Source organism: Dasypus novemcinctus, chromosome 2 (genome assembly GCF_030445035.2).
Source record: "Dasypus novemcinctus isolate mDasNov1 chromosome 2, mDasNov1.1.hap2, whole genome shotgun sequence".
Classification (NCBI taxonomy): Eukaryota; Metazoa; Chordata; class Mammalia; order Cingulata; family Dasypodidae; genus Dasypus; species Dasypus novemcinctus.
Genome location: NC_080674.1, coordinates 127,201,898 through 127,225,151, shown reverse-complemented (window position 1 = coordinate 127,225,151; position 23,254 = coordinate 127,201,898). Strand labels below are relative to the sequence as shown.

General features: G+C 33.8%; 1 protein-coding gene and 1 non-coding gene across 3 annotated transcripts in view; one reads left to right on the top strand and one right to left on the bottom strand.

Moving 5' to 3' along the window:
* The window catches only part of PRR16 (proline rich 16), a 297,195-nt gene that overhangs the window by 118,827 nt on the left and 155,114 nt on the right, over positions 1-23,254 (bottom strand). The gene's annotated exons all lie outside the window — the stretch shown is intronic.
* LOC111760325 (U6 spliceosomal RNA) lies at positions 553-659 on the top strand. The gene has a single exon (XR_002794054.2). It is a non-coding gene; the product is annotated as a U6 spliceosomal RNA (small nuclear RNA).

Genomic DNA, 23,254 nt, shown 5'->3' with positions numbered 1-23,254 from the left:
GATTTCCATACAATTAAATAGAAGGCTGAAGAAAATTTACAAATATATTTTAACCTGAACAAAAATAATTGGAAATCTTATAGAGTTTAACTCTTTAAAATTGATTATAAAATAAAGAAATCTTCAGACTATAATGACTGCGAGTTGACATCTTACTGCTCATTGCTAAAAGTATTACTAAGTGACAATTCATTACAAAGGAAAACAATCAGAATGAAGGATTAGGATGCAAAAAGCATAGATGAAGAAAGAAATTGGTAAATAGGTGGATCAAAACACTCACTGATTACAAAAATATAAATATGCTAATGACTAATTTATGAAAGAGAAAATGTGAATACTAAAATCCTAGAAAAAAATAGCATGTTAGATTAGAGAACAAAGTTAATGTTAAGGTAGTTGAATGCTTTGTGTGTGAGGGAGATGGAGATACTGATTTTAACTGTAGACTTATTAAGTCAAGAATGCATGTGAAAATTTTTAGAGCAACTACTAAAACAATAGATTCAAAATCATAACTTCCAAAATATTAATAAATAAAAAGTGAATAAAGTGCTTGCTTCAGTAGCACATATATTAAAATTGGAACAATACAGAGAAGATTAGCACGGCCACTGTGCAAGGATGACACACAAATTGGTGAAGCATTTCATATTTTTAAAAAAAGAAAAAAGAAAACAACAAAAAAAGCAAGTAAATATTATTTGATTAATCTTTAAAAAGGTAGAAAAGAAAAAAACAAAAATAAATAAAAAGTATAGCAAATAAAACTTACATAAGGCAGTAGTACATAATTTCAAATATATTAGAAATCATAACAAATGTAAATAAATTAAAATGACTTATTTAAAAATAGTGATTGCTTTCAAAAAGAGATGCAAAGAAATGAGTACAAAGCGATGGAAATAACCAAATGAAACCTAAAGCAGTTATGTTAATATCAAACAAAAAGACTTAACTTAAAAATTTCTTAATCAAAACAATATTGTATTAATACTAACTTAGATGAGTCAGTAAATGAAGCAGAATTGAGAGTTCTCTCTGTGGGTATATATGTATCTATATACATAAACACATATATTCTTATTCATGTAGTGATGTATATATACATATACTTTAATATGCATACATTCATACACATGTATCTTTGTTACATTTTATATACAATTCATAAATGTTTATGCATGTAATATATGTATGTAAATAATATGAATGTAAGTATATAAATATATGTATATTTATGTGTACTACCTATAACAAACCAAGACAAAAATGGAGAAAAGGTGAAGAAAAAGTAATTTATATAAGGTAAACTCCAAATTTCAAAAAAACATGAAAATATGCTCTATCTCACTAATAATTAAGATTATTCTATGTATAAACAATATGTAGACACCATCTTGTTAAGAAAAATGAATCAGCATTTCACACTCAATAGTTTGGTAAAAATAAAATAGTCTGATAATTCCAATTTTTGGTGATAAAGTGGATAAATGGGAATAATGCTAGTACAAATATAAATTTAGTCAGTTTGGGGAACTACTTGACAATACCCTATAAAATGGATGAAGTACGTACCTTATGATTTAGCCTTTTAGGAATACAGCCTAGATTACTCTAGAGAAACCCTAAAAGATGTTCACAGGGTTGGAAAGCACAATTACAAGGATGCTTCCTGCAGGATTTTTAAAAATCATAGTTAAAAATTCAAAACAGCCCAGAATCCACCAGTAAGTGACTACGTAAGTAAATATAGAGAATTAAAATGAGTTAATTAAAGCTATATGTATCAGTAGGGATACATTTCAAAAACATAATTTTGAGTACAAAAAAGTTATACAAAGATAAATTTGGTGTCTACATATTGTTTATATATAGAATTACATGAATTTAGTTTACACAATATGAAAATAAATAATACACATCAAATTCAGGATTATTTTTACCTGAGGTGAGGAAGAAGAGGAATAGATGTTAGGAAGTATCACCTATAACTGAAATATTTTATTTAATTTAAAACTTGATATAAAGAAATTATTTAAAAATGTTACATGTCAAATGTCTGGGTTATATTTGCTATATTTATTTAATTTCTGTTATGTGTGAAATGTTTTGTAATTTGAAAATAAAATAAATATTGAACACTAGAAAAATAAAATTAGAAAGAAGTAAAAACATAATCCTTACAGTTGCCTTTTGGACCACATATTGAAAGGAGTGGGAGTTTATTTGCTTGGCCAGTTAGTTACTGCAGCTAAGTAAGGGACAAATAAATAAGCGAAATAAGGAATCTAATGTGTCCTTATAATTATATGTCTCTGTTTCATGTAAGCTATTTTAGGGTATCACATTGAAAATACAGGAGGAGTCTTACCCAAGGTTATGATGGAATTAAAGGGAAAACAAAATGAAAATATATAGAGCTAGTTGGATATATTTTTCCCCCAGGTATGTGGATATGAAAAGTCAGCATGACATTAATCAATTAGAGGATTATCATAATATAAGAATATTCACACCCAAGCAAGGTACAAAGGAGAAACATACATCTCAAAAGTGAAAACTAGGCCATTTGTTCATGTAATTGTGACTACTCAAGTCCACAGAGGCTCTTATAATGGGAGTGAAACAAGGAGAGTTTTAAAGAATGGATAATGAGGATTTACTTAGTCTCACATGTAAGGCAGCTATGATTAAATGAGAATAGTTAAAAAGAATGATAAATTGACTTAAGAACTAAATGAGCTTGAAGTCTTCAGATTTTGGAAAATTTCCCTAAATATATCCATAAAAGAGAAATAGATTTAGAAGAAAACAAGTGATTCTATGACCAAAATAATTTGTGTGAATTGAGATTCAGTTTAAATTACTTTTGGAAATCTTAAACTACAAAGAATAAAAAAAAAAAAAAAGCACTTCTAGTGGAGTTATTACAGTGGAATTCAGGAAAAAAGAGGTCTACCTCTGATTTTAAGGGAAAATTTTAGGAGTTCCTTGTCCTGTGCTCCCACACGCAATGTTTTGTTCCTTAATTACAGTGAATGCACTGGGATCATCTGTTTATGTGTGTTTGTCCTCAGACTATGTGAGCATATCTTTCTATCCTTTCTTTCCCTGGCAGAGAATGCAGTGTTTGCAAGTTTCCTGGCTTGGGGCTGATTTTCAAGATTTTCAACCCTACCAAACCCAGATGGATAAGGCAGAGAAAAAGGAAGGCAGAAATTAAGACTTGGTGAGGACTGGGAAGCCTCTTCCTTTATTACCCGACTCTTAAAGCTGTGCTCTATTGCTTGGCATTGAGGATGGTTCAAGCAGACTCCAAAACAGCTAAGGTAATTTAATTGTACATTTATCGTTAAATATTTGTACATGCAGGTCCAGATGTATTTAGCATTTTCCCAAATCCTATTTATCTTGTTTAATTAAACATCACATAATATATAGTTCAATTGTCTTTAAAACAAAGACAGACCTCTTTTAATTTGAGTGAATCTTTCTCTAGGGCCTCCTCATCAACAATCCTCAACCACAAGAATTTCAATTACAAACTTAATGAAGAGAAAGGAGGAATTTAACTGCAACTTAAACCTGTAAAAGAAAATTTATGAATTCTTTTATGACCTTTAAGATTGATTTAAGAAAACAATTGCATTTTAAATATGTAACATCAGCAGTGAAGGGTCAAAGACAGAAATTAATGGGAGCCACAGGAATTTCTACCAAGAGAAAAAGATCATTAAGAACATGACCTTGCTTGAGCTATTTGACCATCTTCCATGGCTGAACTCAAGTACAGGAGCTCTATCCAACAGAGACACAATACATAGGTAATCAACTGGCAGACCCAACCAGATCTTTCTGGGAGTGAGATGGAATATAAATCTGACAGAGTAGAAGCAGCAAGTAGTGGAGTCACTAATGGGATTGATTCCAACATGGAAACAAAAGGGGACAATTTGCCCTGACCTCATATTCATAACTCACATGCTTGATTCTCTTTTTTGATATTATAACATTATTTTTTTAATTGAAGAATCTAAATCTATATCCATATGTTGCCTATATCTATCCCAGTGATTTACTGACAAAATCAAAGCAAATGTTCACACAGCATATAACTTCTTGTTCCTTTGCAGATCACAGAACTTGTTATGTACTTATGAACTAATATTTATGAATGAATCCTGCCATTATCCTGCGAATAGTAAAATTCTATTGAATTGCACTTGTGCTTGAAACAATTTAATAAATGGAAACATTTAAAGATTCCACAATTTGGTTAAATTAATAAAAACCTTAAGAAATAGAACTGACTCAGGACTCCCTTGGCCTCTGAGAATGCCCAGTGACAAACGGTGAAGAGTTGTGCTGGTGGTGAACATTAAATGCGTACTTCCAAGGGGAAGACTAAGGGAGTTCTTTGGGTTCGTAGGGCTGTCTTTGGATTTCTAGAACAATATTTTCCAAACAATATTATTGTTTCTTAGAGACCTGACTAATCAGCTGCTGAGGTAGTTCTATATTTTTCCTAAGTCCTCTTTATCAGCTAGACCTAATAAGCATGTCACTCCTTGCAATCAGAAACATCCCAAACACTGTAATTATATGCTTGTATTATCTTGTATTTATGCTCATTTGTCTTGGGATATTTGATAGAGTGTATAAATGTACATAAAGGAAGAACACCAATTGCAGTGACTTAATCAAGAACATGTAAATTTTTCTCTCACATAAAGTCTGGAGGGAGGTAATGTATGAGTGTTCTGGAGCTGTCAGACATCTCATCAGCCAAAATGTAGTCATCTAGATTCAAGAGAGGTCAAGAGAGTTGATCTTCTTTACTGAAAATTCTTTTGAAACTTTCTTTTGAGACAGTATTTTTTTTTCATGATGGCAATGCTGTCTGCTTTTGTAATATATACATAAGAAGCATATCTAACTCTGTTCTCTAGTAGAAAACTATTAATAGATTTAATAATAAACAAATAATCATCAAGTCTGATAAATATGAAGAACATAAACATTGAATACTACTAGTATTTATAGTCAAAAGCAAGATAAAGCCATAATGTAATTTGTCTTATTTTTCTGGGTATTCAATTGTGTTCAGCAAACATTTATATTGTGTGAGATATTGAGTATTAAAAAGTAAGGCTTCTGGTTAAGATATAGTGATCATACGCACTTTATGTCTGCCTCCCCAAAACCTGTTTAGATGAGATTACAGGAGTGAAAACTGAGATAAATTCAGAAAATGTTCTCAGAGTGGAGGTATTCATCTCCTAGAGCTACCGTAACAAAGCACCAGAATTGAGTGTCTTAAAACAACAGAAATTTATTCTACCAGAGTCCTGGAGGCCAGAAGTCTGAAACCAAGGTGTCAGTAAGGCCATGACCCTCAGAATGTCCTAGAGGAGAATCCTTTCTTGCCTCCTACAGCTTCTCAGTGGTCCAAGTGCTCCGTGACTTGTAGCAGCCTCACACCAATCTCTTCCTCTATCTTCACATGGCCCTCTTCTCTCTGTGTCTGTTTCTAGGTGCCTTCTCCTCTTTCTATAAGAACCCTACCCTAATACAATATGACTGTATCCTACGTCTTTAATTATATCTGTAAATAACTATTTCTAAATATCAAGGGTTAGAACTTCAATATTTCTTTTTGGGTGAACCAATTCAACCCAACAGCTGTGGGAGTGAGTATCAGTTTACCTGAGATTTTTATAAATATGTGGCTGGATTAAAGGAAAAGAGGAAAAAGCACTTGTGGCATCTGATAAGTGTTCCAAAGTGGAAAGTGGAATTTAGAGAGAACGGGAGTAAGAAATAATGCAAAAATTAGGATGTGAAATTATTGAATGACTATATTTCACAGTGGCAAAATTGTGTCAGATTGTCACCAACTCTTTCCTGGACAGTGAGATTGACACCATGGTAATAATTTATAGCTTAAAAAAACAGATTCTGGCTGCAAGGAAATAGAACAATGTCTCTGGAAACAAGTAAGGCTCTGAGTGTGGTGGTAGCAACTCAAAATAAAACTCTCCTCTTTTATTTTTTTCCCCTGGAAGTGCAAAGGGGATGAAAGAAAAAGCATCCAGCTTGTCTTCTACTTGCCTAACACTCTGAAGTCTTGTATACCCTTTGAAAACCTTGATCAGCCTTTGATCAGCATCACCACCACCCCCACCCATATATGGGAAAGGCTGGGAAACATCTATTGACTATGACTAGATTGAGGATCATGAGATATTTGAGACTAAACAATAGCACAAAATAGAATGACCAGGATGAATGAACAGATCAATATGAAGATGAAAATATCAGGGAGCTAAAGAGAATGTTGTAAATGTTTAATAAGTACATGTAGTAAGGTTTGAGGATGTATTGCAGCTATGAAAGAAGAACACACTTCTAGAAAAAGAAGCAGCTGTCATAATATTAGAAAATATTTAGAATATAAGATGCAAATGCTTATTTAAAAAAAAGATTAATAGAAAGGTTGAAGAATAAAATCTAAGAAATAATCCTAACCATAAAGCAAAATGATTTTTTTTTAAAAAAAGGAAAATACAAGAAAACAGTTAAAAGATATGAAGCAAGTAAATCAATCCTGGAAATTCAATGACTGATTAAGGAATTCCAGAAAAGGGAAAAGAAAAGAAGAGGTGGAAATATGTACATGAAAAATTCCATAGTCGACACTAGAAATGGTGCTTGAGATGGAAAGGGCCAATTGAGTGCTGATGGGGTGAATGATAAAGTAAATAAAGTCAATCAATTTTACAATGAAAAAACAGGATCCCAGAAAGAAAGAAATTAAAATCAAATGATTGTCACAGTTTTCTTCAGGAATGGATACTAAAAGACATTTTAGCAATATCTTCAAAAATTCTGGGGCTGAATGATTTAGATCCAAAATTCCACTTTCATCCTTGGTTAAATTAACAACTCATTGCAAGAGAAAATTTATTTTTGCATATTCCAAATAAGTTTACTTCCTTTGTACATCTTTTTTAAAATACATTTTTTTATTTATTGTTTAAAGATACATAGATCACACAAAATGTTACATTAAAAAATATAGGAGAGTCCTATATGCCCCACTCCCCACTCCCTCCACTTTTCCCACATCAACAACTTCTTTCATTAGTGCGATCATTCACTGTATTTGAGGAATACATTTTGGAGCATTGCTACATAGCATGGATTATAGTTTACATCATAGTTTATACTCTCCCAGTCCATTCAATGGGTTATGGCAGGATATATAATGTCCCTGCAATATCACTCAGGACAACTCTAAGTCCCCCAAATGCCCCATATCACACTTTCTTTTCCCTCTTCCTGTCTTCAGCAACTCCAGGGGCCACTGTCTCCACATCAATGATATAATTTCTTCCACTGATCGAGTCACAATAATTATATAGTAGTGTACCTCTTTTTTAAAATTAAGTACATACTCTAGCATAATAAAATTAGAATCCAAGCAAGAAAAGCACATGGGATTCCAGAAGCATTGTAACTAACTCAGACAAGCAAAAGTAAATAAAAAGAATTAAAGAATTATGAGTAAACCATAATCCTAAAAATAAATTATTCTAATGTAAAACAGGAAATCAGAAGAATCCAAGAAAAAATAATAATGGATTATGTTCAACAAATGGTATTACTGGAAGGTTATCACATCTTAGTAATATAGGGAAGAACTGAACTATTAACATGTGTGATGGGGTATGAGAGAATCTAACTGAATCTTGTTTTGAACACCCTTTTGAGAGGTTTGAGTTTATAGAAACAGGTGCAAATTTCTTTTTCTATGGGTTTGTTAACATTGTCTTTCTCTACCTTTACTATTGACTTGTGTATTGATATTTTTCACATATAGGCAAAAACAAAAAGACAAATTCCTCATTTTCTATAAAGATGAGTCAAACAACACCATTTGAGTTGAAAAAAACAAAGAACTATTTGAGCATATTAGTTAGACAGGCAAACACTAGGAAAATAAAAACATAGTTAAAGGATATTATCTCTTGGGAACAGGGCTAGTTATTAAGTGAAGATGATTAAGAAGGTGATTTTGTAGATCTTTGTGTAAAGCTTGTTTGAGATGTGTGTATGGACACATAGTAGCCTGATAATAGTTAAAATCATACCCAAAAAGTCCATGATGAACTAGACATGGTTATTCCACATGAAAAATAATAATTGACATAAGAGAGTTCTGTGCAGTGGTAAAAGGGTTTCCAAACTCAGGAGAACAGAGGAAGGGGTGACTGCTTCCTCTAAGCAGGTCAGTTTGTAGCATTACTCAGGAATAACTTCAAACAGTAGATGATATCTGAGAGGTATCTTGAATGATAAAAGGAAATTTGGAGAAAAAGGCATTCCTTGGCAGAGACAATAAAATGTGCAGTGGCATGAATTCATGAAATAATATTTTATGTGTTGATAAAGAATAAACTCGGGAATAGACTGTGAATGTAAAATAAAGCTAAAAAACCAGAGAAGGGCCATGTCGTTGGGGCCACTCTAGGCCATGTTAGGGAGTCTAGACACTGATTGTAATTCTGCAATTTTAAAGTTTTGCCAAAAGATTTGGATTGGCAGCACCATGAAAAGAAAGTAGAGGTTAGTAGTTTGACAGAGTGCAGACAGAGGCATATATTCTAGTAGATTCATTTCTTTTTAAGCCTCATTATTTTATAACCATACCATATAATTTTATAACCATACCACAGGATAATGGATATATAGCCTGGATCTAAATATAAAATTTAACTCTAATATTTTTTGTGCAAAAACATGAATGGACCTTGGCAGCCTTGGAAAATTATAGGCGTTTCAAGAATTTGTATTACCTCAAATACTAAATGGTCTAAAATTTTAACTCTAAAATATATTTGGTTTTGCAAATTTTTTAAAAGACTCAAATTATGACACAAAGTACTTGGTTTCATTTAAATCATTTCCTCATACAACTGTAAACATTTTTTAGTTATTCTTGAAGGACATAGAAATCCCTCAAAGCACCATACTCAGATGGCTAGTTGTCACATGCTAAAATGGCTAATGATTAGAATAAGGGAACATAAAACACTTATTTAATAAGTACTAAGGGGAAAAGTGGTTTTATTAAAGCTCACTTACTTCCATATAGTTAAAATGTACTGTATAAGATAATCACTTCAAAGAAGACCCATATTGACTTGCCTATCAGGTTTAGGAAAGTGAGTTATATTCACTACAATTACCCCCTGTTACAAACATTACCCACAGTTTATAATGACTTAAATCTCCCTGCTAACTTTAATTTCAGTTTTCATAAGGTATCTTATTTTAACAGGCAACATGCTTATTCTACTCTGATGCTCCCATAAAGAGTAGAAAAAAGAAACATCCTTCGTAATAACTGCTTTAGCAGCCTAATAGATGTAAAAGACTCATCTACTTGCATTTTGTGAAGTAGACACTTCAAAATGACTCCATTATGTTAATAAGGCTCAGGAAGAGTCTGTAACTCAAGATAATGGAACTGTAAACATTAAAAGAAGCATATAGCTCTCAATCTCTGTAGTACTTTGTATATGTAAAAGTGTAAGTGAAATAAACCCCTGGTTGTCTATTATTTTCCTTAGCTTAATAAATAAAACATTCTGTAAGCTCATGAGTGAAGCTGCAAGAACAAAACTCCTCTGTACCCAGTCTTCTCTTTAATCCATTCCCTGCATTGCAGCCAGAGCTTTCTTTAGATAAATAAAAAAATCTCTCTCTCTCTCTCTATCTATCTATCTATCTATCTATCTATCTATCTATCTATCTATCTATCTATCTATCTATCATCATCATTATCATCCCTGCTTAAAACATTCAAGGGGTTTTCCACTCCACTTGAAATTAAGAAAAATCTTAATTTCTCCTCTATTTGATATCTCAAACACATAATTACACTATAAAAATAACAGCATCTCTCAAAATTTCAAAGTGATATTACTAAAAATGTTGATCTTGAATACACTCCTGAATTAAAGGTAAGATAGTTGGATATAGTTATAATTTGGACTTTCACTAGTTGTGTATGGTGAAACTGAATCTTTCCTCTATGACAGTGGTTCCTTGCTTTGCTAATTTAAATAAAAATGTGAGGGAAAAGGTTAGAACAGAATGATTTGTTCCATACTTCATCATTCTTACAGAGATCTATGTGTAATAATACAGAGGTAATATTAAATAGATACAGGAAAAATCCAAATATCTCTATCCATTAGCTTGTTGTGACCCTCGTTTAATATGCCACAAGTAGATGCCTCATTCCTTAGTCAGTTACTCTTATGATAAATAACAAGATTTTCATTTTTATAGAGGTTACAATTTCTTTACCTAAATTGACTACCCCAGTTTTCCAAATAATCCAAATGATTTCTGCCTCCAGTTTTGTCCTCTCAAATATGTCTTTCATAAAGCTTAAACAAGGACATAAATTTGATCATGTTTCTCATTTCCATAAAATCTGTCAAATGATGAAAAAATAGTCTTAACATGAGAAAGTCCTCCATGATCTTGTCCTTTATACAGCCTCATCTCTAGCCACTGAGTTTATTCATTTAGTAAACACATTAAGAATAAATATATACTATGAGTCTAGGTATTGTGCTCGGATGGATTCTAACTGGTATCTTACATCTCTCAAAAGTGGCCTATCATGGAAATCACTAATTTCTAGCACTCTGTGCAGTACCTGGTCCCTAGCTACTTCCTTTACTTTCCTTTCAACTAACTTGTTCTTGTCTCACCAATCCTGAAGCTTATCTGGATTTCTAATATACTGTTAACCTTAGTCCATCCAATCTGTCAGCACCTCCCACCTTCTGCCCATCTTGATTTATACAGTTTAGAGTTTACAGTCCATTTCTTGCTTTTCTGTGATGATGAATTTTGAGTTTTTCCAAAAAGACTTTTGCCAAAACTCTGAACCCCACTTCTTTTCCAGTGTACAACAACTCAGTTCATGAATAAGCATTTCTGCCCTTTTAAACTAAGCATATAGCTATGTAATTGAGCTCTGCAGTGAAAGGCATAATGGGGCAGATCTGTCCTAGAAATCTATAATCTTCAGTGTTATAACTGTCCCTTTCTCAACTTCCCTTTTCATTGTTAGAGTAATTACTAAAAATTTTCTCCAGTTTTTGCAAACCCCAACTTCCTCTCCCTTATCCTCTCTACCACTATCTAGCTTCTTATTCCACAAAGAAATTCAAAGCAATTCCCCCTCCCCCGAGACTTGTTTGCTGTCTGATCTCTGGGTCCATTTGCTGTGTGTTCTTCTGTGCCTGCTTGTCTCACTTTGTTCTGTCATCTTGCTGCATCAGCTCTCCTTGGGCACGGACGGAGCTCTCTGCGGGTGCAGGCTGTCAGCGCTCTGTGGGTGCCAGTCAGCTTGCCTTCACAAGGGGGCCCGGGGACGCGAACCCAGGGCCTCCCATATGGTAGACTGGAGCCCAATCGTTTGAGCCACATCTGCTTCCTGCAATTAGAGAATTAATGCTATCTTAACTTCCTCTCCCTAATATAGGAAATCTATCCACATCTGCACCCATCTTCTTTTTCCTGGGAATGAAAATTGATCTAGTGTGTTTTTGCAGACAAGGTAGGGTGAGATGGTTACCTAGGAGGACAAAGAGAAGTAAAAGGGCTTGGATACAGAAGGACAGTTTCAATGCTGAGAAACACCTGCTTTATGTACCTCTTTGAGCAATGTTTACCTCCCCTCTCATGAAGCAAAACAACTTTAATAAATTATCACAAAATTCCTCTAAACACATATTCTGAACTAAGCACAATAAAGGCTATAAAAACAAAGATGTTATTCCCTTGCACAAGAAATCCTCTAGTGGGAGAAAGTGTCTGTAACGTCTGAAATGTGCTAGAGCAAAAGTTTATACAAAATGTTTTCAGAGGAGAGAAGAAGGAACAATTCTGCCAGGGAATGACAAACAATATCTGGGCAAATCTTGGAAATAGGAGACATTTAAGACTGACTTGAAAGATCAGGTAGAGAAAAGTAGAAGAACACCCCAAGAATAATAAAATGTAAAGTAAGAAAAGGAAGTTCGAAAAATAAACCAAGAGTTAAAGGAATAGAAAGTCATTAATGGGGAAGAGTTATGGTGTGTGTGTGTGCGTGTGTGTATGTGGTTGTATGTGTGTGTGTGCATGTGTATTGGGGGAGATGTTTAAGGAACCAGCAAGAAAAAGGAGGAAATGTGCAAAGACAGAAGAGGGAAAAGAAGCAGGCAAAGAGGTGGGAGACATCCTAAGGGTCTTCAGTGCCAGGCTAATGAGTTTGGACTTTAACCAAAGGCAATAGGCAGACACAAAGAGTTTAAACAGAAAAGTAATGTGACCATCTAAAATATGATTTTGCAGAAACTTGAATAAGTGGAAAAGACCTTGCCATAAATCAGGTCATTAAAAAAAGATTATTCTTGTCATAAGCAAACCTAGGGAAAATTATGGAAAATGAAGCAACATACAGCATATTAGCATTAGTGAAGACATTTGAAATTTTCTAAAGCCTATCTTTAGACTATCTTGCCCAAATTGAAAATATCTAGTCTAACTCAGTTATGATGGGAGTGTGCTTAGAGTGAATATATATAGGGACATCAACCTTGGTTTAACAAAAGCTTTCAAGCACTATGATATTACTTTTTGTGCCTATGTTCTAGATTGTTTAATGGGTTAAGAGAGGTTGCACTTTAAAATAGAATACCTTTGTGTCTGATGTAACGAACCACAATATATGAGATGAAGGAGAGAGAGGAAATTTTAAATATGAAATTTGTGTAGGATAGGATTTCCAAGTATCTGTCTTCACTGCCATGGGGCTCCAGAAATATTTTATAAAAATAAATTACACATCAATTTGAAAAACAATGAAAATCTTCATCACAGACCGCTACGAGCCATTTAAATCTGCTAGGGGATTATTTTGAAAATTGATCATTCCAAGTTCTTCTTATGTTGCCAAATCCCTGAAAAGACTTCAATGTGTCTTTATTTCCTTAAGAGAACACAGTATTCAGAGTATTCATAGCAAAAGCTGTTCCAATTGTTTGCTTCTAAGAAAATTCTATGGGGAGGTACCATAATAAAAGTTTTCTATATAAGATATTGAAGGAAGAAAAATGTGAAGTATTTTTCTAAAACCTTTAAAAATATTAACTATAAAGATGATCTCTTTTGTGGATTTGCATTATTCACTACTTTTCACATCCTAAAATATAAAACATGGCCTTCACCACATTCAATGTCAAATATTATTTTATTTGTATTTAGTATAACATTATGGCATAGTTTATATATTATAATCATTTTTAAAACTGTAATTATACATTTAACCTTTGGTAGCCATATAATTATATGTATGCATAATTATCTTCATAATTATTTTCTCTAGGTAAAAGATATGGAAGACCTCTAGTGGTCAAAAATGTATACATTTCTATTGTACTTCTGATTCACTGTGGATTATTATTTTAAAAAATTATTAGCATAGCTTTTAGACTGTGAATACAAATTCTAATAATTCTATTTCTTTTTCCAAAACAAAGTTTTTTCTCTTTTACAGAGGTCAAGTTTTTTAAAAAGGGGGGACAATTGTGCCCCTTAACTTAATATCAATATTAAGAAAGGTATTAAATAAGATGAACATGTATATACACGTCTTATACAATAGTGTATACAAGATGTTCTGAAATTTCAAAATTTAATATGTGGAGGAATAATATATATGTGGAAACCAAAATTTTCATAACAATGAACTAATAGTCTGGGTAATTTGTAATATTGATCCATTCAAACAACAATATTTTTTCAGAAGACTAATATTAAACCTTTATATAAGAACTATATGAGGAAATGTTTATAAAGCACTAAAACATTTTCAATTAGGGGAAAGTGTATGAATACATAGTGATGAAGAAAATAAATGTGGTGAAAAGTAGGGCACACAGTCTTTTAAAGATTTCAAGAGATACTTTGATATGTATGTGAAATTTCCTCATTTTCCCAATACTGGTGCAATAAACTAACAAACAACACCTCAGGTAGGCAAAGTCAAATCTGATACCCAGTTCATAAATCACCATTTTTAAACCTCTGGCCTAATAGACCTCAATATCCCTACATTGGGTCACTATAGCATTAATCTCTTTTGCACATTTGGGCAGAACTTTTGTACAAACCCTTCTCAAATTAAAATACCTGAATTAGTCTTTCTGAAACAATAAGTTAACAGAAGGCATCCCACATCCCAGAGGTCACTTGATCTTTTAAAATATTTTTTTCAACTTTTCATTGCTTCATCACATGCAAGACTTGTGCATAGGGCCATTCTTCCAAGGACTGTGGTGTGAATTTCTTACCATAGATAAGGACTTGTCCAGTTCTTGATACATTCACTGTTAATGTAGTTTAGTAAAAATTTTAAAACAAATCAATTCCTGAACTTCAGTACTTATTATTAGTAAAAAAAAAAACAAAAAAAACCAGAAAATATCTGCAGCCCATCTCAAAATAGTTTCTGACACATCAGGTTATCATTAGCATGTTATTTTCTATTACAGGCTGTTTCAAAGAATTGCTTAGCAAATAGTGCCAATGTGCTAATAGTTAACTTATACCCAACTGCCAAAAGCTATAGAATAATATTCCAATTCCCAAAAAATACACTGGATACAATCTACAATGATATGAATACATAAACCAGGGAAGCCAGATCGTTTTTGATAGAAGAAAAGTATAGTTTTAATGTGAGAAGTCATAATGAATGATGTTCTTACTAACTTATCTTTCTAAGGTCATTTTCCTTAACTGCAAGTGTATTAGCCTGAACTAGGTAAAGAGCAAAATCCAAGTAAAATAGCATGCTGGGGAAAGAAATTCTAGTATGCAATGACAAGGGAAAATTTACTGGGTAAAAAGAACAAATAATCACAGTAGGACATGTGTACTGAATAAAAACAAAAATGAAATGACTATGCATTTTAAACTTTTTGTACAGTGTTCAAATTTTTGTTTATGAATTTGGAAAATAGATATTGGATTATGTTTGTAAACTGGTCTGTCCCTCTGGGCATATTAGATTATATTAGATTCAGAGGTTTCACTTTTAGTTGATTAAATAATGATTAAGGCTTTGATTGAGCCACATCAGTAGGATGTTGTATAGATGCCCCCTTGGTGGGCAGGGACTCACAGAGAAACTGTACTTCAGAGAAGGGAGGTTGGAGTTTTGATCCTGGAGCTCAGGAAGTAAACACACAGAGAAGCAGATACCTGAGGACGGAGAGAAGTCTCCAGTAAATAAAGGCAGAGGCCTCGGGGAGAGAGACAGAGCTGTTCACCTGATATTCTACAGCCGGTCTTGTGGTGAAAGGAAAGCAGCTAAGCCCAAAAGAGAAACTAGCCCCAGGAAGGGAGGAACCCAGGAAGACTGAACCCTCACAGACGTTGGCAGCCATCTTGCTTCAACTCGTGAAAATAGACTTTGGTGAGGGAAGTAACTTATGCTTTATGGCCTGGTATCTGTAAACTTCTACCCCAAATAAATACCTTTTATAAAAGTCAACAGATTTCTGGTATTTTGCATCAGCACCCCTTTGGCTGATGTCACAGTGAAAAGCTTAGGAAATAGATTACAGAGTAAAGTAGAATCACCTTCCTCAGTAACAAATAAAATAACAACTAGCAAAATTTACTTAATACTAGAAAACAAAACACTAAAGAGGCACAACCCACTGTCTTGAATTTGAAATATCACCAGGTAAGGAAAGAGTGAGGGCTTTAACTGGACTCAGTACAGATCCTAGAACTGGCACTATGCCTCACAAATAATTGCAGTGATATAACAAAGGTCTTTAAATTTTCACAACTAACACAAAATATGAAATACACATATAAAAGAAAGGATCTTGATAGGAATATGGGCAACATAGCAAAAGAGAGGATGGTGAAACAAAGTGAAGAGATGAAGCAGAAGGGCTGGGACCACACTGAATTGTAGTGATTAACACAACATAGAAGAGCATTTCACATAGGCACATGATAAGCCCTAGAACATCAAAGAATGAACTAAACACAACATCCTACAAAGGCAGAGCAATGATTTGAATTTTACTCCATTTCCAGCTCAGCTACATCTCCCTTAGTGCATCAAGCTTTAGGACTATGACTAGAACACGAAACAAGCTCCCCTTCGCACAGTGGCTTGCCTGGAAAGATAAACCAGGCTCTTAGATATGACAGGAACATGTTAAGGGAAAGTTACCCACACTACTTCAGGCCCAGTTCAAGGTCTGAGCAGAGCAGTTTAAGTTAAAAGTAAGGGAAAAGAATGGGTATGGGGACTATATAAATGCTACTGTGCAAGGAGAAGAGAGGAAAGGAACAAAGACAAAGAAATAAGCCAGCTTGGAAGAAAAGAGAAGAAAATTTCCCCTGAGTGATTTGTGCTTTGGAAATACTTAATGTAATATAAAACAATGGTATAAAATGGAAGAGGAACTGAAAATCCAAGGAAACAAACTTAGGTCCAAAATTAACAACATTACTACACTAATAAACTGCAAACAGCAAGATAGAAGATAGACATGCCTGAAACTGAATATTGACGTAGATGGAAGACTTGACATAATCATGATGACCAAAGAAGGTAAAAAACAGAGATCCCAGCCAGGGCTGCCCCTAACATTTTCAGGGCCTGGGGTAAAGGCAAAACAAACAAACAAACAAACTCCATGTATCTAAACATTGAATATCTAGTTCAAGGGAATAAAATATTTACAATTTCTATCCTTCTTCTTGACAAACATATCTCAATAAAAAGGTCTGAAAGGACAGCTTTTAATATAGAATCTGTGGACAGCTCAGCATTCTGTTAGAATGTGGCAGTGAAAAAAGCACCAGCTTCTGGCCCCCAGGCTCTGATCAATGCCCATCACCTTTATTTTCCCATCTATCTCTTCCTTACACCATGCAGGGTCTCAGATGCTGTGTGTAGATATCCCAAGCTGTAACGCCAAGCTCTGAACATAGTCTCTGCAAATAGTCAAATTCTGTCCATTTCTTGGGTCTAAGGATAAGTATATGAGTGGTCTGTTCTGTCTGCAGAAAGATCATGGCAAGAGGATATCACGTGTCCTTGAAATGTGTTTGAAGCCAATAACTGGGTAATTCCTGGGTCCCAGGTTCTGTAGCATGATTTAGACAGGAGATCAGACTTGAGATGGGTGTGGCTGATTGGTACGATGGAGCAGCTGGAGGAGGGCTGCGTGGGGCCCTGTAGAGCACAGGATCCAGGACCCCATTGCTTAGGTCTAAAGGTTAAGTGCAGACTGCAGAAGTTAGAAAAGAGATAATAGACATGGAGGAAAAACAAAGATGATGGTTTTCCTAATAAGGTATATTGGTTTTCCTAATAAATAGACTTCATTATTATGGATTAAAAAATGTATTCAAGAGGCTGATTTCTCTGAAAGGAAGAAATGACAGAATTTCACATTTTAAACTGCAAAACGTAATTCAGTAAAAGTTGTTGGTGAACAACTGTCACTGAGAAATACCCAGCACTTCAAGGATAGGCATCTAAGCAAAGGAACAAGTTAAGCAAAAGAGAGAAAAATCAAGCTGCTCTTCAACTTTTCCAGAACAACATCAAATGACAGAAAATATAACAGTAATGTGTTCAACATTCTGAAAGGAAGAGTGACCCAATAATCTCATGCAGAGTCAACTTGCTGTTTAAGTGTAAAGACAAAAGATAGTCTCAAACTTCAAGTTCCCAAGGAATATGTCAAATTCTAAAATCCATAAGCCAGAAGATGAAAGGAAAAGATGTGAAGAAAGGATTACAGCAATAGTCAATAATCAAGTGTACTAATTTGCAAGGAGAATTTATATTGCCAGAGAATTTTTAATTACCAAGTTATCTTTTAGGAACAACTGACAGAAATTCTCAAGAATCTCAGAACATAGATTACATGATCTCTTCAACACTTCATTAAAAAAATAAACAAAAAGAAAAATCTCTTTGACAATGAAATCTACCTAACAAAGAAATAAAGATCTTGGCAGTGTAGAAATGGCAGTAAAAGAAGTGATACTAACATACGTAGCTTTTAAAATTCTTAACAAAGTCTAAATAATAGGAATTATTGTAGAATAAAATATAAATATTAAAAGGCTTAACAAATAAAAGAGTTACAGGGTAATAAATATCTCACTTAATAATCAGGAAGCTTGGAAAAAACTTTAAAGTTTTTTCATCAATACATTTCTTTATCTCAAGAGGCTGTTTTAGACACTAATATACCTTGATATGAAGAAATATATATTTGAAGTTCAGCCATTCTTCAAATTTTACTTAGGTTTTTTTCCTTTTTTGTAGTATATTCTAGAAAGATTTAATGCAATTTATTTTAAATTGTCTATAATACTTTCACCTTTCTACTCTTTCCCTAGCTCTATCCATCTCCTCCCCCCATATATATGTAATGACAGCTTTCATTAACAGTGGCTATTTCTAGAAACGTTTCTTAAATATCTTCTTCATACTATTTTTAACTTCTAAATTCCTTTTAATGCAAATGTTTTCTTATAACCAAAACAATGGCTATTTCTAGTACAGTATCAGATCACATCAAATACAGAAAAATTTAAATCCATACTGCCTTTTTATATTTCATAATTAAATAAAATAATAATTTAAATAAATTCATAAATTATATAATTTATGTAAATTCAAGAACACACTTAGGAAGACTATAAAGACTATCTATTGGCATGAATATCTACCTAGGAAGGAAAAGTACAAAACCATATTCAGAGAGGATAAGCAACAATTTCAAGGAGACAGAAGGAGATTGGGTTGGGAAGACTGGACTCAGGGGTTTTGCCCTATCTGAGTGGCTTTAAATAGAAAAAAGTGTTCCCTAGGCAAATTTGGCAAACAGGAACAACTACTGAATCTGGGTCATGGGTACTCTCTGCCTATTACATTGTTTCATATAGTTTTCAATATGTTTTTAAATGTTCATAATTGAAAATATTTAACTTAAACTGGCAAAGTAAAGCATACTTTACTATGTATAAACTTTGAAGATTTTACTTGCATAATCTATAAACTTATTAAAATGCATATTCTGTCCTAAGAAAACAAATAAGCAGAAAAAGCACCATGGCAAGGTTCATTTGCAATTATGTCTGCCAATGAAAAGAAATTACAGCTTCAAAATATGTTCCCACTAATATCACACTACCTAAATGTGTTGATCACAAAAACAGTTCATGAGGAAAAAAACTCCAAATTTTAAAATACCTATAAAATGTATGTTTGGGAACCAACAGAAAGTTGATTAGTTTCCTGTAAAATATTTGTTTTGCCTAAAGCTATGAATCTGTTTATACTGTCCTCAAGCTAGCTACATAATTTTAGGGTGGGTTTCGAAATGCCGCATACATCTCTGCCCTAGTCTCCATGCCCAATCTGAGGAAGTTTTCTCAGAATAAGCAAGAGGAACTTGAGAAAGTGTGTGCACATGTGTGTAATGACAGCTACTGAGGCTCTGGGGTTGATGAACAGGCATGTTTTCTCAGCTCCTTCACAGACCAGCTCAGGAACCTGAATGTGAAGATGATTCAACTATGGCATCTGTCTGCTAAACCATCTTGCGCTCAGGCATCACCGTGACTCTGCTCCGGTCTCTGAGAACCCTAACTACTAGGTCCTGGAATCAAACTGGCCACTTTTTAGCTATCATGTTCTTGGGCCAGTGCTTCTAATACTATCTGTCCTAACTTTTGAGTTATTTAAAGTGAGTTATTTAAGAGACATTTCTAGAAATAGCCACTGTTAATGAAAGGTGTCATTACATATATATGGGGGGAGGAGATGGATAGAGCTAGGGAAAGAGTAGAAAGGTGAAAGGATTATAGACAATTTAAAGCTTATGAAAGACTTGGCATTAAACTAATGTAACTTCTGAGGCCCTAAAGGAATTACTCTCTGTCCAGAGAGACAGCCCATACTGCACTGCTGAAAGGACTTTCATCCCAACCAGGGAGAACAGAGGGAGAAATTGGCAAGGACTACATTTTCTCTGGACTTCTATATGAACCAGGGCAAGATACTGTGATTTTAGATTATGTTTGGATTTTTACTTAGAAGTAAACTTCAAACTATTATTGATTTTCAAATAATAGTTTGAAAACTATACAAATGCTGGGCATCTTGCAAATGGCATTTTAATTTTGGAGTTCCTTGTGTATTTTCTTATTTCTTTTTAATGAAATTGCAAAACTGCTAAATATTGAGATTGGAAATAATGTGGGATAAAAAAACAGACTAGTATGTAAATGTTCAGACTAGTACAGAGAAACTTTAGAATTGCTTTAACTACTTCACTGTTCTGAACAATTTCAGAGGTTTCTGGGGGCAGTGTAATGGTGGGAACAGTCATTGCTTCTTTGCCTCATATTTTCCTAGTGCCACCCAAACATTGCACTGGGTAGAGAAATAGACTTCAGTGCACATCTTTGACCACCTATGGGAATCTGTTACAACACTTTCAGAAATTCCCACATCCTATGAACTTACGTGTGGCTGGAGTTGATGTAATGGACAGACATCACACATATCACACAGGAATGTTACACAAACATAAGCTTCTCAGCATGATATGAGTAACATCTCCCAAGTGTGAAATCATTGATTGGTGCAGCAAAATATATATATATATTTTTTCAGGCAGGAAAATTTTGTAGTTAATTTTAGTTTGTAGCTATAATAGAGAGAACGATGGAATGTAAATCTACTAATATTTCATTTTCAAGTAAACTACAATGTAAACTATAATCCATGTGGTTCAGCAGTACTCCAAAATGTATTCACCAAATGCAATGAATGTGCCACAATGATGAGGGAGATTGCTGATGTGGGAGGAGTGGTGGGGAAGGGGGTGGGGTATATGGGAACCTCTTATATTTTTTAATGTAACATTTTTTGTGATTTATATATCTGTTAAAAAAGACAATTTAATAAAAATGTTTAAAAAAGAAAGGCAAAAATATAGAGAGATTTAATAGGTGGAAGATTTATACATAGTGCTTTCTGGGAACAAAAGATAATTGTTCACAGTAATCACATCAGGGTATCCAAAGAAACAATGGTTGGTATTACGATAGCAGTATCATGAAGGTAGGAGGAGGACTGTCATAATGGAGTGCTGTTTTCCTCTACAGAGGGGAAAAATCACAGCCCTAAAGAGTTAAGTCCAATTCTTAATATTAAGTTCACTGGGCAAGAGAACAAAAAACAGAAGGTTCTAGGTGATGGGGGAGGAGGCAATGATTCACAACTCCTAAAGTTTCCTTCCCAGGGAAGGCATATTTCTTCACATCTTTACTTCCTTTGTCCTTGGGATGGTGGAATGAGTTATTTTATAGAAGAATTGGGAGTGGGGGGGTGGGGGGAAGCATATATAAAGATCTTCTTCTCCTCCTCTCATAATTGATCTGCAGAGAACAAACCTGTTGAGCTCCAAGGTTAGGGAGGGCATTTCTCAGCCTCCTCCTTGAGGGACTGAACAGATAATCCTGGGATCCAGCATTTCGATTACGACACGTCTTCAGACAGTGGTGCGCTGTTAAATCTTTAATGACCAGCCCTTTAAGAGGGAAAAAAGTCCCTGATTTGTTGTATTTAACTATTTCTGTGGTGTAAATAGTCCATCCATGACTGCATTCAAGTAACCAACAAGATGCTACTGAACATGGCATTGGGCCACTGCATATAGGCAACATTTTTCAACCTGCTTTTATGAGTAATTTAGGTGATATTTTAGCTTCCTGTGCTTGCCCTGAAGTTTAGTTGGTTTAGTTCAGTTGGTTCAAACCATGGCTGACAAGAAGGGTATTAGGTACTTATCATTCTCAAACACCACAATATATAGAGGTTCACTATATGGACATTTCTAATTTACCTTTGTAACTTTTTGACCAATATAGTAACTGAACCATACTAGGCACTTAGCAAACAGGAATAAATGAATAAAATTTGATTTTGTAATGAGTACAGATATTTCCAATATGGGCAATAGCATGACTTTCAACCTTCATTTGAATAATCTTTGCTTTTTAGCTTAAAAAAATCATTTGGCTACTACAAAGATAAATGAAGACATTTCTCATTTTAAAGTTCAGAAAATAAAAAATATTGTGTTTTCTTATTTATGAACCTCAAATATTTTTACTTCTTGAAAAAGTATTTTGTAAAGGGAATCTTATACTTCCTAGAAGCATATGGTAATCTCATAATAAATGTAGATTGAATGGCATAAATTTTCAAACAATTTACCTAATATTGAAAACATTAAGCACAAAAATATCACTTATAAGTGTTTTTATCAACAGTTGACAATTTAAACTGCTTATATATTTATGATAGACTAAACATTATATAGATAACTGTTTTTTAAATTGGTGCACAGCTACTTTTTCAAGGCATATTTAAATATGTCAACTAAAATGTGCCCTTTTTATAGTTTATTCTTTATTCATAAAAACTGTTAATTACACTGGATTTTAGATGTTGACATTTATACTCACAATGATTTTTCCTCTATTCTGGCATGTTTGATAAGTACTTAAACTTTCTCTTTTTTTTTCTTTAAGAGTCAAGAAAAAAAGTTTCTGTTAGAAACTCCATTTTCTTTGTAGCTAAATGTGACAGGATAGATTATGGAAGAAAGCAATTTTTTTATAATAGCTACCACCCTTCAACCTTACATCGTTAAGAAGAGCAGTGATTTAAGAATTGAGTAGACAATTGTTCCACAGAAAAAGATAAAACTTCAAATTAATTACTTGGTGTAACTCTGCTCAATTGACTTGCTCCGCTAAGATGCCTGATAATAGCATAATTGCATATTTTTAGTTAACAGAAATTCAAACACAATAAAACCCTGTCATCTTATGGTAAATAGGGTCTAAGAGATTCATTTATGTAAAATTTGGTTATGATACTGTAAGGATAATGCAGTGACCTAAACAGGCCTAAACAGTTCTCCATCCAGCTATTGGGCTGTATGTTAGAAATCCACCAAGGCCCCAGCTGGAGTCTGACAGCCCCTGGTGGCAGCTGTCTTCTCTGTCTTACACATAGATGGGGAAAAGGCTGGGTTCTGAGATGAGTTGG